The sequence below is a fragment of the Pogona vitticeps genome, chromosome 1 (assembly GCF_051106095.1).
Source record: "Pogona vitticeps strain Pit_001003342236 chromosome 1, PviZW2.1, whole genome shotgun sequence".
In the NCBI taxonomy this organism is placed as follows: Eukaryota; Metazoa; Chordata; class Lepidosauria; order Squamata; family Agamidae; genus Pogona; species Pogona vitticeps.
In genome coordinates, this window is record NC_135783.1 from 129,599,683 (window position 1) to 129,615,713 (window position 16,031).

The following is a 16,031-nucleotide window of genomic DNA, read 5'->3' on the forward strand; positions in this document are numbered from 1 at the left end:
CTCAAGATTTCTTGCTATAGAGCAAATGAGTACTTAAATATAAATATACAACTGTTATATACATACAATTGATTTCAAGGGTTTTTGTCCCACCATCAACTTACTATTTCTTGTCTACTGGTTATGGGTCAGGTATGGATATATTGGATGCCTAAAATTTTCCAGCAGTTCTGTTCCAAATGAAAGCAAGCTGACTCCATGTAATATGTGACAAATGAATCTGCAACATTTTATTTTTTAAAAGGAAAAGAAACCATGTTCATTTTCCAAATTACTAATTTTCAGAAAGTGCACTGAAATTCTTCCATGAAATCTACCCTCAGAAGAAGAAGAGAATCTCGATGCCTCAGTGATTTACAGGTATGAGGTAAAAAAATCCCCTTTCAGTATGCTAAATGCCTCATTATATCGCTACCCCAGGCTCTGATTTAAGGCTTTAAGAAATAACAGAGAAATGTTGGTTGGGTATCTTTTTTGATGTACTAAGCAGCTCATGCATTTCTACCTCCCTTTGCACAGAAGGAAAGACAAATCTCCTGTCAATATGAGCTGGTGAGAACTAAAAATAAATAAAACTGATATATTGCCTTTGTTTGAACTCTTTTTTGAAGGGACTTGTTTCAGAGATGTATTGAAACTCCCGCTTGAGGCTCCATCAAGACATTTTTGGTGCCACTCTCAGAAGGAGAATGACATTCCTTTTCCCAATGCTTCTTTAGAGAAGTATCGGGAAATAGATGCTTTGGCATTTTCTGAAAGGAAAAAGAAACCAAAAAATCAGGACTTGCCCCATAACACACTAGCTTATTGGTCCAAGGAGAACACTCCTGTGGCTGATTATTGTTAGGTCATGTAAAACAGCTCTGAATGTTCTCTGTAGCTGGTTGATTGTACAAAGAGGTTTATGAAAAATAAAGCGACTAGAGGCATGGACAGAAAAAGGTTGTGGATCAGGGAATGAGATCCTGAATGTTATGAAGTTAAAATTATGCACTACTCATCTGCAACAGAATACCCCCTAGATATCTTGAACTTCCATCAGAGCCAGTCAGAATGGCTGATGTTTCAGGATGATGGCAATTTTAGTCCTAAATAACTGGGGGATGCTACATTGAGGAATGCCCTGATAGGAATCTTCCTTTGTTCAGATAGACAATTAAATAGTTTCCCTCATATTTCAGGCAATTTATTCAGGACATAGACCATCAGGCCTTTCCTAATATTTTGCTAGAGGGTCCATTTGTGTTTTTGAAATTTAATCATGCAGTTCACATTCAAGATGCACATTGCTACAAACCATGAGATGGTTGGAAAGTGTCATTGAAGCGACCAACATGAAATTGACCCAACTCTGGGAGGCAGTAGAAGACAGGAGGGCCTGGCGTGCTCTGGTCCATGGGGTCATGAAGAGTCGGACATGACTTAACGACTAAATAACAACATGAGAACACACACATGTAAGCTTGGACAGAGAGCAATCAGGAGTTTGTACATGCTAAAATGGGCTGAAGAGTCCAAATTCAGCCAGCCATGCTACAACACTCCTTCTCGCAGGTCTGCCCACATAAGAACACCCTGGTACTCTCAGATATTATTGTGAAAAGGTCAAGTGGGCTTTATAGTCCTTAGACTTAACTTGCACCACTGACAGGACTCTAAGTAAGCTAGGCCGAGGCAGCACTCTCAGATGACCCTATGGCAAGTGTACTGTTCAGGAAACCAAATGAGTTTTATAATCTTTATTTTATTAAAGAAAAAGCATGTTACTAAATATTCAAAGCCAAATTAAACCAAAACAAATAAACTAGCATTGTGCTGTTTAGTTACAAAGATGCAGTGAGGCAAAGAAAACATGAAAAATATAAAAGAGTTCAAAAACCTTATTAAAAATACAAAAAGACATTAAGAAAAATCAAAACAGTTCCAGTCCAGGAAATCATTAGTAAAACAAAATAATCCAAGTAGGTTATGAAAAGGCTATAGTCCTCAGTGATCCTATAGAATAAAAACCCCTAAACAAAAGTAAAAATCCCTTATATGTCCCATAGTCCTTAGAAAAGAAAAATCCAGTAAATATACCATAGTCCTTACAAAATTACAAGAGCATAGTCCATATGGAGTATTCCAAGAAAAGAAGTCCATAAAGAATATTCCATAGAACAGTCCATAGAAAATAGTCCAAGCACAGTCCTTAGGAAAAATCCCATAAGTCCAAAAGTAATCCAGCAAAGCATAGAAACCAGTCCATGTAGGTAGTCCCAAATGGCTGAAGAGTAGGTCACGAATCACTGAAAGGTCGGTCTTGGAAAGACAAAGTCTATAGAGAAAAAGTTCCTTTTTCAAGAGTAACTGGCAAGGGCTTAATGCACCTTCCCACGATGTCATCCAATCAGAGTTCGTTACTAGGCAAACAGTCCTGTTGCATCACATGAATTCTTTCTCATACACAGCAGATGTTATTTGGGTTAACTGTGGTTTCTCAAAGAGTCACAACAATTCCCATCTATCTAATCACACAGAGTCCTTCTCAGGCTTTCAGAATAACATTCTGTCGGCTCGTCTGGAAAACACTTGTCAGCATAGCAAAGATACTTTATACAAAGAAACAAGATGGAACCTCTCTGGTTTATTTCTTAATTACAAAACCCATATGCCTTAAAAAGATTTTAACTCAAAAACCCATCTCATCACACCCACTATTCACATGTGCACACTCAGGGGAACGTTGTTTGAAGGGAGAGGCACTTAGCCTTCTTCAGACTATGCTCCGGGCAATGTTGTTGCATGTTTTTAAAATCTTCAGTGTATGCCTAAACTCAAACCACCACCAAAATACGTATAGGTTTGAGATCTGGCTGGTACCTGACCAAGATGTGTTTCAGTTTTAACCTTCAGCTGATATTATTTCTCCCACTGAAATTCATGTGTGTTTTATGATCCTCACTTTTACCTCCCTAACAACTGAAGGTGCTCACCATATTTATTTATTTTTATTTCAGAAAAGGTTGTGTTACCTGTCATTTAATCTTCAAAAGGGTTTCCAAGGTGACATCCAGATTAAAAATAAAAATACAATGAAAATAGGGGGGGAAACAGCTCAAATATATGTGTTGCATAATTAAAACAGCAGCAAGAGAAAGAAATAAAACAACTTGTCATTTTAATAATACAGTGCCACAATTTTAATCTCTTTTTATTTTTTATTTATTTATTTATTTATTTATTTATTTATTTATTTATTTCATTTATACCCCGCCTATCTAGTCAATTGTGACCACTCTAGGCGGCTTTTTGAGTTTTAATTAGAATTGTTTGTATTTACTAAAATTTTATTTGGCCATTATGCATGCCATATTGTTGTGGTGAAGGGGAAGAAAGAGAAAATGTAATTGTGGCGGAATGCCCACGTTACTCCTGTCCATCATATGGCGCTCAAGTGCAGGAGCCTATGATAGGACAGAAGGGGCGGAGTTAGAGGGACAGTTAGACAGAGAGACAGTTAGGGAGACTGTTAGAGAGAAAGGGAGATAGGGAATGGAAGTGAGAGGGTTAGGACTTTGAATTGAGAGAAGTAAGACAGAGCTTGGAAAGTTGGAGTGTTATAGAGAATAGGGAAGAGTTAAAAGGAATAGAGAATATATAGATGGTCAAATATTGTTAAAGTGCTTATTGTGAATAAAAGCACATACCAGCAAACATGTAATCAAACCCAATTAAATGAATGATCCTCACCAACTGTAATTTACATCTGTGATTTACATATCAACCAAAAAATCAACTAACAGCTGACTCAAATGGTCAGTGTCCTCATATTCATACTATCAATATCTAGGCATAAATGCATCTTCCCACAAGCTGAGGAGAAAGGATCGCTGGAGTTGCTCAATGGAGCCTTCCTTTTTTGCTCACTGGGCCATCAGTGTTTGCAGACCATATTATACATACAATCATGCAAAACAAAACACTAACAGAGGCATCCCATGTAGCAAAGCAACATCGCCAGTTCTCCTCCTTCCTGAAAAAAAAAACTGGGTTAGCAAGTTAACTCAAGCTTGCTTGTGACTCAGGCCAACTCCAAGAGAAGCCACTCCTTCAAACTGCTCAGAAAAAGAACACCAACGCTTCTCTAGATACTTTAAAAAACAATCACTTTAAATTAAACACTGCTTTATACAATTGTTCCCAGTGAGCAAAAATATGCAATTTCTTCTGCCAATGATGTTTTTCTCTGGCACAAGAGGGAACAGTATAAGCAATGCAGCTTATCTTTGGCAAATTTGAACATTTTTATGGCTCCATATTTATAAAACAGGAATTATAGTTACCTGATTCATAGAATCATTTCAAGATAAAGACCAAACAAAACATACTTCACCTTTTGACTCTCAGAGGGTGTCCACACTGGCATATACAGTAGATATAATGTATGGCTCGTATATGGCATGGCTTGGATTGGAAAAAACCAACAAACTTGCATCTGCATGTGTTTCTACTTAGAATTATCCATCCTTCCCCTTTAAGAGCTGTCACACACTCTTCTAGACCACCAGTCAGACACTCTTCTAGACCATGCATTCTTTTTGGCATGCCTGTTGTTTAGACTGGAGATAGCTGCCTCCAGCAGCTTCTGCCATTGTGGCTGCAGATTCTGAGAGAGAGGGAGAGAGAAAGTGGACAATGAACAAAGTAAGAGAAGGAGGGAGGGGGGTAAAGGAGAATGGTGCCAACAAGAGAGAGAGAGAGAGAGGAACAATTAAAAAAAATAATTTCACTTCCCTTGATGCTCCTCCACAGACAATCAGGGGAAGTGCTTAATTGACAGCTGAACAGCTACAAGGGGATTGTTTGCTGTTCGGACAGGAGGAGCACATCAAATGGCACATCTCTTTTCCCTCTGACCTCAACAGGCCCTTGGTAGCCCGATAAACCCCAGACCCAAAATGGCCAATTTTAGACAGGCCCTCAGTGGTGGTGCAAAACAAGACCACGTCTATTCTAGGACGCCTGGCTCCCTCTAGAAATAGTCTCATGTTTTGATATGTTGAAGATGCACTATCTGTTTCTTAGCTGTCACAGCTTTCTTTTCCAAACTGATTTGGAACAGAATTTCTTGGATGCCATGTCATTTATAAAGAGAGTGCATATGTCACTCTTCATTCTGTGACTTGTTTAATTAATGAGTGTTTTCAAAAACCAAGTCACATTCTCCATGTTTTTGTACAGAAGACAAGCTGAGCAGGTTGCTGAACTGGCTCCAGCTAATTTTGTATCTTTTAAGATGTCCAAATATGATGATTAGGTGTAAGATATTTTGAATTGATATGTCAGGACGCTCTCCAGCAATCATTAGGTAGTACTGCTCCTTGTCAACACCTTGACTTCTATATTAAAAACTTCAGGAAAACGCAATCAACCTCAATGTATATGCATATATTATCTTAGAAGAAGCTTGATACACATACGTGGATTTTCTAAAAAGTGTTTTCAGCACCAAGGAAAGTCTTAAAATCAAGGAAACATGTGTTTCAATCTTGTACACCAGTGACAGCGAGCCACAGAAGGTCTGGGGTTGACATCTGTGAGGCACTGAGAGAGAAACAGAAGCTCCTTCAAATCACGGAGGTGTCACTCCTGCCATGCATGCTTACATGGGAGAAAATTCCTCAGCTACTTGACAGTAAACATACATAGGATGGTACTTTGAAATTATGATATGAGTCTTCTAGTCCAGAATGTGTCCTGTAGCAGGATACTAGGAACTATACTTTTATTCAGACATTTCCTTGGTAAAAACAGACAGCACCAGACACCTGCTTCACCATGTGCCCGAAATAGCAAGCAACAGGTGCAGTGTGCTTCCCCATATACACGGATCTGCCTCATTTCTACTTTCCTCCTCAGAGCTGCAGTATTCAATGGGCACACCGTATGAATTATATTTCTTTAGGCACATTACAGCGGGTGGCCTCCAACCTGCTTTGAAAGATTTCGCCATTTGGTGCATGTCTAAAAAAAATAATGCTAAGGATAGTGTTGAAACCAGGAGCTAGTCTCCAGAATAGTGAGTCACAGTTTGAACACCAATAACCTTGACACAGGAGAGAGTTCAAATGGTTGTTGTTTTATTTAGCTAAATAAAAGGCAGACGGAAGTCATGCCTCCACGTGTAGGCAAGAAAAATCATGTCATGCACAGGAAAACCAGGACTTCTATAACATTGGTTACACAAGGGAATGGGAGGAGAAATGGGTGATTCATTACCCATTAGCATAAGGATTGGGATTACAAAGGAACCCAAACTTTATTGGAGTGGGAATCACAGACAGGGTCTATAGACAGCAGATTGTGGAAATGCATGGTTACATTGTTGTATTGTTCTGACAGGAAAGCAATCTATTATCTTGCAAAGAGATTACAAGGTTGGGTGAAAAGGAGACTTCCAAGGTGATAAGGAAATGAATGCTTGTATAGGAAAAAGGTATTGTGCAGTGACTGTCCAGGTTCCACATAAGATTGCTCCTGGTATTTACCTGGGGAAGAGAGTCAAAACCCAGCCATTCTTATTCCTTTACAGAGACACTTTGAGGGAACAAAAACATGTACAGTACATATATATGTATAGCTAGCTGTGTTTTATCTTTCCAAACTGTATTCTGTGTGATCTGGTCCTTTTTCAATTTTATTAAAGGTGTGTTCTTGGTGTTTCATGTAGTGCTTTTGTGTACATGGTCCCTTCAGTAGTTGAAGGCAGTAAGAAAAAAGGAAGTTGGAACATGCAATAGATTGACCAGATAAAGAAAACTGTAAAAAACAGGGTTTTCCAGAGGTCATTAACTCATAGGGTCATTATAACAATGCCACAAAGCTGAGATACAAAACAGCAGTTGTGCCCCTCAGTAAATGTCTGAAAAGTCCTAAACTGTCAGTCAGCTGTCAGCACGCGAGGATACCTGCCTACAATCTTTGCTGCTAAAATGGAAGCATTATATATGTATTGAAATTAGAGCCATTATTTCTAAATTCACATATACAGTATGCATATACATTATTATGTGACATTTTATGCAAATCTGAACCTATTTTTATTCTCCATTTTAGGGGCAGTATGTATAAGTGACCATGCTCATGCACCTGCCCAGCCCTACATGTTTTCCCAGTCGCCTAGCACTTCTTTTTCTATATTAGATACAAAATATTCCAAGTTAATTGAAAAATTGAGATTGTTGTGTTTTGTTTTGTTTTTAATCACAGGGTGAGGAAAGATAATTGAATGCTTCTCTTTGATCATGGCCAGGAGAAAACTGCCAGCAGGTCACAGGAAAAGGTTTTTATCATTAACCAGGCTGAAAAACAACCATGTATTTTTAAGGTGGTAAGATTTCTAAATCACCTTATTTCTTCACAAAAGGAAGTCTCAATCCTGTTTTATTAACTGTCTAACATTTTTTCAAGTGCAGTGCATGAATGGACCAGATAAAGGACAGTTTACAGTGGAAGGCTTAAAATCTGTCATTGTATAAAGTCTACATCAGTATTTCTAACCATAAAACAGCTTTTAAAATGTGAGATGTGGTTGATTTTTTGTTATTTGTTGTTGTTGTTTAATCGTTAAGTCAAGTCTGACTCTTTGTGACCCCATGGACCAGAGCACGCCAGGCCCTCCTGTCTTCCACTGCCTCCCGGAGTTGGGTCAAATTCATGTTGGTCACTTTGGTGACACTGTCCATGCGTCTCGTCCTCTGTCGTCCCCTTCTCCCCTTTTTGTTATTAATGCTATCCTAAATGACTACCTAGTAAAAGCCCAGAATGAATAAAAAGAATATACAAGAAAAATAATACTCAAGAATAGGGTTGTTTATTAGATAATTTATATTGATATCATTCTTGCAAATGAGGCATAAGTTAAATAAACAATTATATATCCAGTGCTTCAAAAACCCTCCAGTTTTTGAAAGTGGGATATTGTGCTCCTATATCCATGAGTAAAAATGGCAGGAAATGGCCCAATATTACTGCACAATATTGTGCCTGTGTTGCCAGCAGGAAAAAGGGTGCCATGTTTTTCACAAAGTGACACCAAAGAACTGCTTCCCACCAAAACACAAAGCAATTGTCAGGGCTGTTTTTGACAAGTGTGAATGACAGTGAGGACAAAAAGGCATCAGGTAGACCATCTTGACAGCTGTCATTGGTGATGTCAACATTCAGGCTGCCCTTTGCTGGAAAGATTGTCACTGGAAACCAAGGTCAAAATCATCCATACTTTATGAAAAAAAAGGCAGTGACGAAAAACAGGGACAATAAATGAAATGAAGCGCCAGTGGAGAGCCTTACATATACCAAAGACAGACAGAAAGTCAAGCCTGAACTCTCACTAGAGTAAAAAAAGGAGTAAACTGAGGCTATCCTACCATCCAAGTATAATGAAAATACAAAAGTGACCACAATGTTGGGAAAAGTGGAAGGGGACCGTAGGAAAAGAGGAAGAGCTAACATGAGATGGGTTGGCTCAGTATAGGAAGTCATAGCTATTGGTTTGCAAGACCTGAGCAGAACCAATAGAACCTCATGTTGCAGTTGTTAAACTGCAGTATTGTAGTCAAGACTCTACTCACGACCTAAGTTTGATCCTGACAGGCTCAGGTAGCCAGTTCAAGATTGATTCAGCCTTCCATACTTCTGAGGCCAGTAAACTGAGTACCCAGCTTGAAGAGGGAGCAATGTGTAGCCTGTATAATTGATCTGTAAACCATCCAGAGAATGCTTTAAGCCAGGCTTGTCCAACCCGCGGCCCGAGGGCCACATGCGGCCCAGGTCAGCTCGTAATGTGGCCCAATGCAATTTTTTATTTTGAAAGAAATTCCAAAGTTTCAAGTTACGCTGCCCGCGCTTGCAGCCGTAATGTGGCCGGGGCATGTCACAACAGTAGAGGGGGAGAGAGGGAAGGAAGGAAGGAGTGGAAGGGGAAGGGGACAGGGGGGCTGCGTGACTGTATTGCGCTGTCCCTGTCAATAGCTGGATCCCCTCCCGGCCCCATAAAGCTGCCGGAGTCAAAGCTAGCAGCCTCTGCTGTCTGAGATTGCAGCTGCCGGTAAGCGCGCTTGGAGCGGGGCTGCAGAGGATGGCTAGGGCTGCCCCCCCATGCAGCCCAAACCAAATGTATGTGCGGCCCAAACCAAATTTTCATCTTCTAATGTGGCCCAGGGAAGGTGAAAGGTTGGACACCCCTGCTTTAAGCAATATGGGACAGTATAAAAACAACACACTTTGCTTAACTGGAAAAGACAATATTGCTGAGAAGGGAGAATAATCAAACAGATGCTGTTGGTTTGCAAGATAGAACTGTTAATGACAGTACGTTTTAGAAATCCGTAACTCCTATGGTCTCTATACATTAGAAGTAACTTGATGGCACATAACATCTCTGGAGGGTTTTTTCCCCATAATTACTGAAGAATTGTATAGTGACAAGATGGGTGGAATAGGCACCAAAGCACTGCTAAGGCCATCCCAGCCACAAAGTAAGAAATCAGAAACAGAATCTCTTTTTCATGCCTGTTGGACCAGGAAAGAGTTGAGAAGTTCTCTTCCTAATACTAAATTAATTTGGTTCTTACTGACAGAAATCCAGATCTCCCATCCCAGCTCATATACTGCAAGTTTTTCTAACTTTGGAACATTCATGCTGATAAACCTATACCACATAGTTTCTTTGAAAGTTCCAATGTTTTGTCCTTTTGAAATACCTTTTTTGAGGATCACTATTTCATTCCCTGCTGCCTGGATTCCTTCCAAATAGTAATTTTAAAAAGCAGCTGAGACAAACCATTCTCTTTCAAGATAGGCAAGACTGGTATTTTCAACTTATTACATCTGTTTAAATCAGTACAGAAAAGGTACTTATGTCTGCACAGGGAGTGTGTGTTAAAACAATTATTTTTAGAAAATTACAACTCGAAAATCATTTGCCCGAACTTCCCCAAATAGGGCACAGAGCAGGAGCAGGCTGTCTGCTTCATCTGTGCCAAATTTGATGCTGATCTGAAGTTTAGTTTCAATGTTATAATTTTTTTTCTTAGAGCTGCCCACATGTTTAGAATTTCCTTGTAGAATGTTGAGTTCGTCTGCCACACAATATTTGTTGCACTCTCATGCAGCAATAACAATCTAAAGAAAGGAAAGAAAGAGATGTAAAGTTTGTAAAATATTTTTCTCTAAAGTGACATGGAGGCAATTCTTACCAGTGGCAGAGGACATTACTATTTAAAAGTCTGCCTCTAAACCAGTGATGGCGAACCTATGGCCTCTCTGTGGGCACATGAGCCACAAGTAGCCATAGAGAAATACCCGTCTTCCAATCCTGGATTTTGGCACTGCCTTCTGATGGTGCAGTGGTCCAGTGGAGGGGTGCAATGGCGACCATTACCGGTCTAGCCCAATGGGGGATTGGAGGACCAGTATTTATTAATACCGCCCATAGTTTAAAAAAAAAACCCAAGCATTTAACCCTTGCAGTGGAGGAGCAGTTGTTTTTTTCTAAACTAAAACCTCAGCATTCGGGTTTTAATTGCAGTATTGGAACTTTAAAGTAAATAAGTTGATTTTGTGTTGCATTTTGGGCACTTGTGCTCAAAAAGGTTCACCATCATTGCACTAGGCACTCAGAGGCAGCCACTGCCCTCAAGCAGATTTTGCAGTACCACTGTATTTTTTGCCATCTATCCGTGGCATAGATCAACATGTACGCTCATGTCCAAATCATTGCCCAACTCCAACCCCCTCAGAATAGCACCAGGGCTCAATGGCTTCCTGTGTCTGTCCAACATGATATACTTGCTTAGGAGCTCAAACAGGGAACCCACAATTCCTAGCTCACTCCCTCACACATGCATGGAGAAATATTATGTCCCCAGTTCCTGTGACATCACAAGGCCCCACACCATGACTTCATAAAGTCCCACCCCAGGCATTGGGCCCCAGATATAATGAGGGGATGGGGAAGAGAATCCAGTGACAGCCCATGACAAACAAGACAACACTACAAAACCATTCTGGAAAATTTCTTTTATTGGTTTTGGAAAAGAGGCTAAACGGGTATCCTCAGCAGACACAATAGCCTGGTTCAGCTGCAGCAGGACGCCTGCCTTCTGGTCCCTCCCTTCCCCCTGGGGAAGAGGAAGCTTTGGTCCCTGCCAGAAAAAGAGAGAGAAAAAAAACAATTAAAGGGCAAGCTTGTCCACTGCCATCAACCGGTTTCAACCCAGGCGTATCCACCCACCAATGTTCTGGCAACTTCATCCCGAAGTTTCGCCTGCCAGCATCCACTGGCTTCCACCAGGAATATCCATCCGTTCATCTCTTCCACTCCATTTCTGAAGCCAGCCTCTGCCAGCTCCCGAATTCTTGGGTCACAGACACATGCCCCGGCGACATCCCCACAGAATGCCAGCCACCCCATTCACACACGCATACACACACATACACACATACACCAGCCGCCAACCCCCAACACACACACACCTTCACTCCACCAGCCATTCATACACACGCCCAGGCTTCCATCCACTGACATCCATTCAAGCTTCCCTAATCTGGTTTCAGGAGGCTAACGTCCCCCAGTTTCATGCCAACCTCTGCCGGCCTCCGCCTTGCGGCCTCAGCCAGCTTCTGCAGGAAGTTTCCACCAGCTTCTGTCTGCCAACTTCCCCCTGGTCCATCGCCAACATCAGCCAACTTCAAGCCACAGATCTCTGCCAGCCTTGAACTGTTAACTCGCCAGCCCACTTAGCAAGTTCCTTTGCTTTCACCAGAGAACTTGCCTTGGGCAGAAGGGCAGGGTCCCCTGCCGCTCTCTCTGCCAGACTGCCCTCTGGCCACTGTCCTCCCTTCTGGTCTCCTGCCCTGCCCAGCAAGCCCCTTTTATCTGCCAGCAGAGAGGTGGGGCCCCTGTGAGGTCACAAAGGCCCAGGAGAAAAGGGGTTGGGTTCCCAAGGCAGCAGCACCAGCACCCTCGTGATTGGCTGAGTCCTGAAGATGATGTCAACAGTCCGTCTGATCATGTGATTCACCCACAAAAGCTTCCATTTTGCATGATTTTTAAAAAATATATATTTTTATTAGAGGCCTACAGAGGTTGGTGGATGAAGCTGGGGGACGTTAGCCTCCCGAAACCAGCTGGCAGACGCTTGGTGGATATCGGTGGAAGCCCAGGCGTGTGTGTGAATGGCTGGTGAAGGTGTGTGTGTCAGGGTGGTGGCTGGTGTGTGTGTGAATGTGTGTGTGAATGGGCTGGCTGGTGTTCTGTGGGGATGTCGCCAGGGCATGTGTGTGAGCATTTGGGAGCTGGTGGAGGCTGGCTTCAGAAGTGGAGTGGAAGAGATGAACGGGTGGATATTCCTGGTGGAAGCCAGTGGATCCTGGCAGGCAGAACTTCGGGATGAAGTTGCCAGAATATTGGTGGGTGGATACACCTGAGTTGAAGCCGGTTGATGGCAGTAAACGTGCTCGCTCATTAGTATTTTTTTCCCTATCTCTTTCTCTTGCAGGGCTGGAAGCTTCCTTTTCCCCAGGGGGAAGCGAGGGACCAGAAGGCAGGCATCCTGCTGGAGCTGAAACAGGCTGTTGTCTCCGCTGAGGACACCCGTTTAGCCTCTTTTCCAAAACCAATAAAAGAATTTTCTGGAATGGTTTTGAAGTGTTGTCTTGTTTGTCAGGGGCTGTCAAGGGATTATCTTCCCCATTCCCTCATTATCTCTGGGGCCCAAAGCTTGGGGTGGGACACTGGGGCCCTGTGATGTCACAGGAATTGGGAACATAATATTTCTCCATGCATGTGTGAGGGAGTGAGCTAGGCATTGTGGGTTCCCTGTCTGAGCTCCTAAGCAAGTATATTATGTGTCGTGTTGGACAGAAACAGGAAGCCAATGAGCCCTGGTGCCATTCAGAGGGGGTTGGAGTTGGGTACCCAAACACTATGGCCACCACCCTTAAGAATAAATGAGACTCACTCCTTCCCTTCCACCACTGCTCCTCATATTTGTTTGCCTGGCCTGGAGATTCAGGGGAGCCCAGCCATTTGCTGGCACAGCAGCTCATTCTCTGAGACCTGGCAAGCCTCATCTTCATCATCAACACCATGAGCACTCAATGGACAGATCCTTGCAGAGTACAAATGGGGAGAAAATATGCCACTTCAAAGAAGCTTCCAGTCTAACCTCTCACGACAGTGCCACAACCGAGGAAATGGAGATGGGCAATGATTTCGAGATGAGCATACATTAAAATTCATGTGGATCCATGCCATGGATAGATGGCAAAAATGCAGTGGTACTGCAAAATCTGCTGCTTGAGTGCCTAGACGTATATATATATTACTGGAATGAAAGAGAATGGAAACAGATTTAAGTTCTTTTGCTGAAGAGTTTTTTCAAAAGAGTTTTTTCAAAAGAAACTTTAAAAATTCCTTTTAAAAATAGGTTTAAAGTTTTCATAGAGTGCTAAATATTTACGTTTCTTGGTTTCTTGTCACTATGAACTTCTTTTCTCTTTTGGCATAAATGGCCAAAGCTGCATGTGTTGCAATTAACTAAAGCAACGTGGCTCACATCTAGTTAAAATGAGTATCTACACACACACACACACACACACACACACACACACACACACACACACACACACACACACACACACACACACACACACACACACACACACACACACACACACACACACACACACACACACACACACACACACACACACACACACACACACACACACACTGAAAAAGAAAGTTACCAAATAATTGATTGCATTTCAGCCACAGCAGGATATCTGCAAGCTGTTCTGTTTGAGAGATGTCTTGTTTGATATCATTAGCTTCCTTAAGTTAATGTAACTAAGGATCCAAGCTACGGGTGCAGATCCAGACTAAGACAAATGATAGCATATAGATTTAAAGGGCTGGAAGCCACCTGGGACCAAATAACAGTCAGCCAGCAAATTTACCTCTTGACATTTGAAATGTATACAGCAAGATGAATAAATCCATGTCGAGAGTATCAGTGCTCAGTTGTCAGTTTTATCACCTGTTGCTTCTGTTGTTCTTATTTCTCTGCTATCTAAAACACTAGGCATTTCCAAATGAGAGCATCTCTCAGCAAGCAACTACAGTTGGGAGAAACAAAAGCAATAAACAAAGCAACAAAGCAACAGATCTGCTTTAAATCTTACCAGTTAGATGTCACGTCAGATGTCCTCGCGCTCAGCGTGGTATACAGAGCACTAATTAATAGAGCTGTCCTTTGATTAGACCTCTATTAATGGAAACACAGGGCTATCTTGATTCGTTTATAACAACACAAATCACTGTTACCTTCAGCCAGGCCCTTTCAGTTCAATCAGATACAACTGTGACGTGATTCTAGCTGTGTTCTGAACCAAAAGCAACTGTCACAACGTGGTATTCCGTTTCTGTGGCACAGCAGACTGCACGTTCATGTGGATAAAGCAAATAGCCAAACTTACTCCTTGGCTGACTAATGAGCTGGAGAAGATGAAATGAGTGGGCATGGAGATTAGGGTGATGATGGTAGAAAACGTGGAACACATGTGATCAGACGTGGACTAGAGCCCATTGGAAAGCCTGCACCGTGGCAGCAGTGGCAGGCAAGAAGCAGTTCTTCTCTGCCACCCCACTGCATCTGCACAAACCTGCCCAATGGCGCTCTTTGGTGTGGTCAAGGCCTGTTGCAGAGATGGCCACAAGAGAAGGGTGATGACCAATTGCCTGCTATTAAGATATTGTGTGGCACTTTGCAGATAAAAATCACTCAGATCTGCTTTGACTTAGATGTTGCAGTTACATCAACAAGTCCTGTTGATGTAACTTTGGTTCCTGCTTGTGCTGTTATAATGGATGTATTGCCGTTAGTGCAGCCTGCAGATGTGGACGGGATCTTGAGAGAGATGAAAGCCACTGTATGTATGCTGGATCCTTGCCCTTCCTGGCTTAGAAAAGGAGTCAGAGGGTGACTGGCTGAGTGGGTTAAGGGAGTAGTGAATGCCTCCTTGCAACAAGGCAGGGTACTAGCATGACTAAAGTAGGCAGGAGTAATACTTTTGTTTAAAAAGCTGTTCTTGAATCCCACCGTATCGAATAATTGGCCCTTTTTTGGCAAGGTTTTAGAGCATTTGATGGCGTCCAATTTCCCGGAAGACACAAATTATCTAGAGCCATTTCAGTCTGGCTTCAATCCTGATTATGAAACAATTGGCTTTGGTTATCTTAGCGGATGACTTATGCTGCAAACTGGACAGGGGGAGTTTGTCCCTGTCGGTTCTACTGGACTTCTCAGTGGCTTTCAAGACTATCAACTATGGTACCCTTCTTGGGCACTTTTCCGGGATAGGTCATGGAGGTTTTATAATAGCTCCAATTCTTCCTGGATGGCTGAACTCAGAAGATAGCGTGTGTGTGTTTGAAGAGGGGGTGATTCTGTTTGATACCCTGGCCATTGATCTGTAGTGCCCCTTAGGTCTCTGTCTCATCTCCCATGTTATTCAAAATTTACATGATACCACTGGGGGAGATGGTCCAATTGTTCATTGGCATCAGTATGCTGATGACACCCAACTCTATCTCTCCTTCCCACCTGATTCCAAGGATGTTGTTCTGTGCTTAGATCAGTATCTGTTGTCAGTGATGGAGTGGATGAGGGCTAACAAACTGAAACTTAACCCAGACAAGACAGAGGTAGTAATTCCATTTCAACTACTGTAGTTAAGCATTAACAAACACTAAATTCTTCTGAAGATAAGGTGTAAAACATAAACTGAGGAGACGAGCTAAAGAGATACTTTCTGCGTACTTAAAAGATTGAGCAGCAGACTTACAATTAATATCAGAAACTGTTTTAGAAGGCCTCTAAGGTTCCAAATGTTCTTTTCATACGACACGAGAGACTCCTATCTAAAAACAAATTACCAACCATTGTCCAAAACCACAAATATCTGTTAATGCATGTAACCAG

At 41.9% G+C, this 16,031-nt stretch overlaps 1 long non-coding RNA gene across 1 annotated transcript; it reads left to right on the forward strand.

Moving 5' to 3' along the window:
• The first annotated feature begins 278 nt into the window (after positions 1-278).
• LOC140707742 (uncharacterized) lies at positions 279-12,619 on the forward strand. The gene is made up of 3 exons (XR_012087951.2): positions 279-360; positions 7,252-7,372; positions 12,546-12,619. It is a non-coding gene; the product is annotated as an uncharacterized LOC140707742 (long non-coding RNA).
• Positions 12,620-16,031: the final 3,412 nt, after the last annotated feature.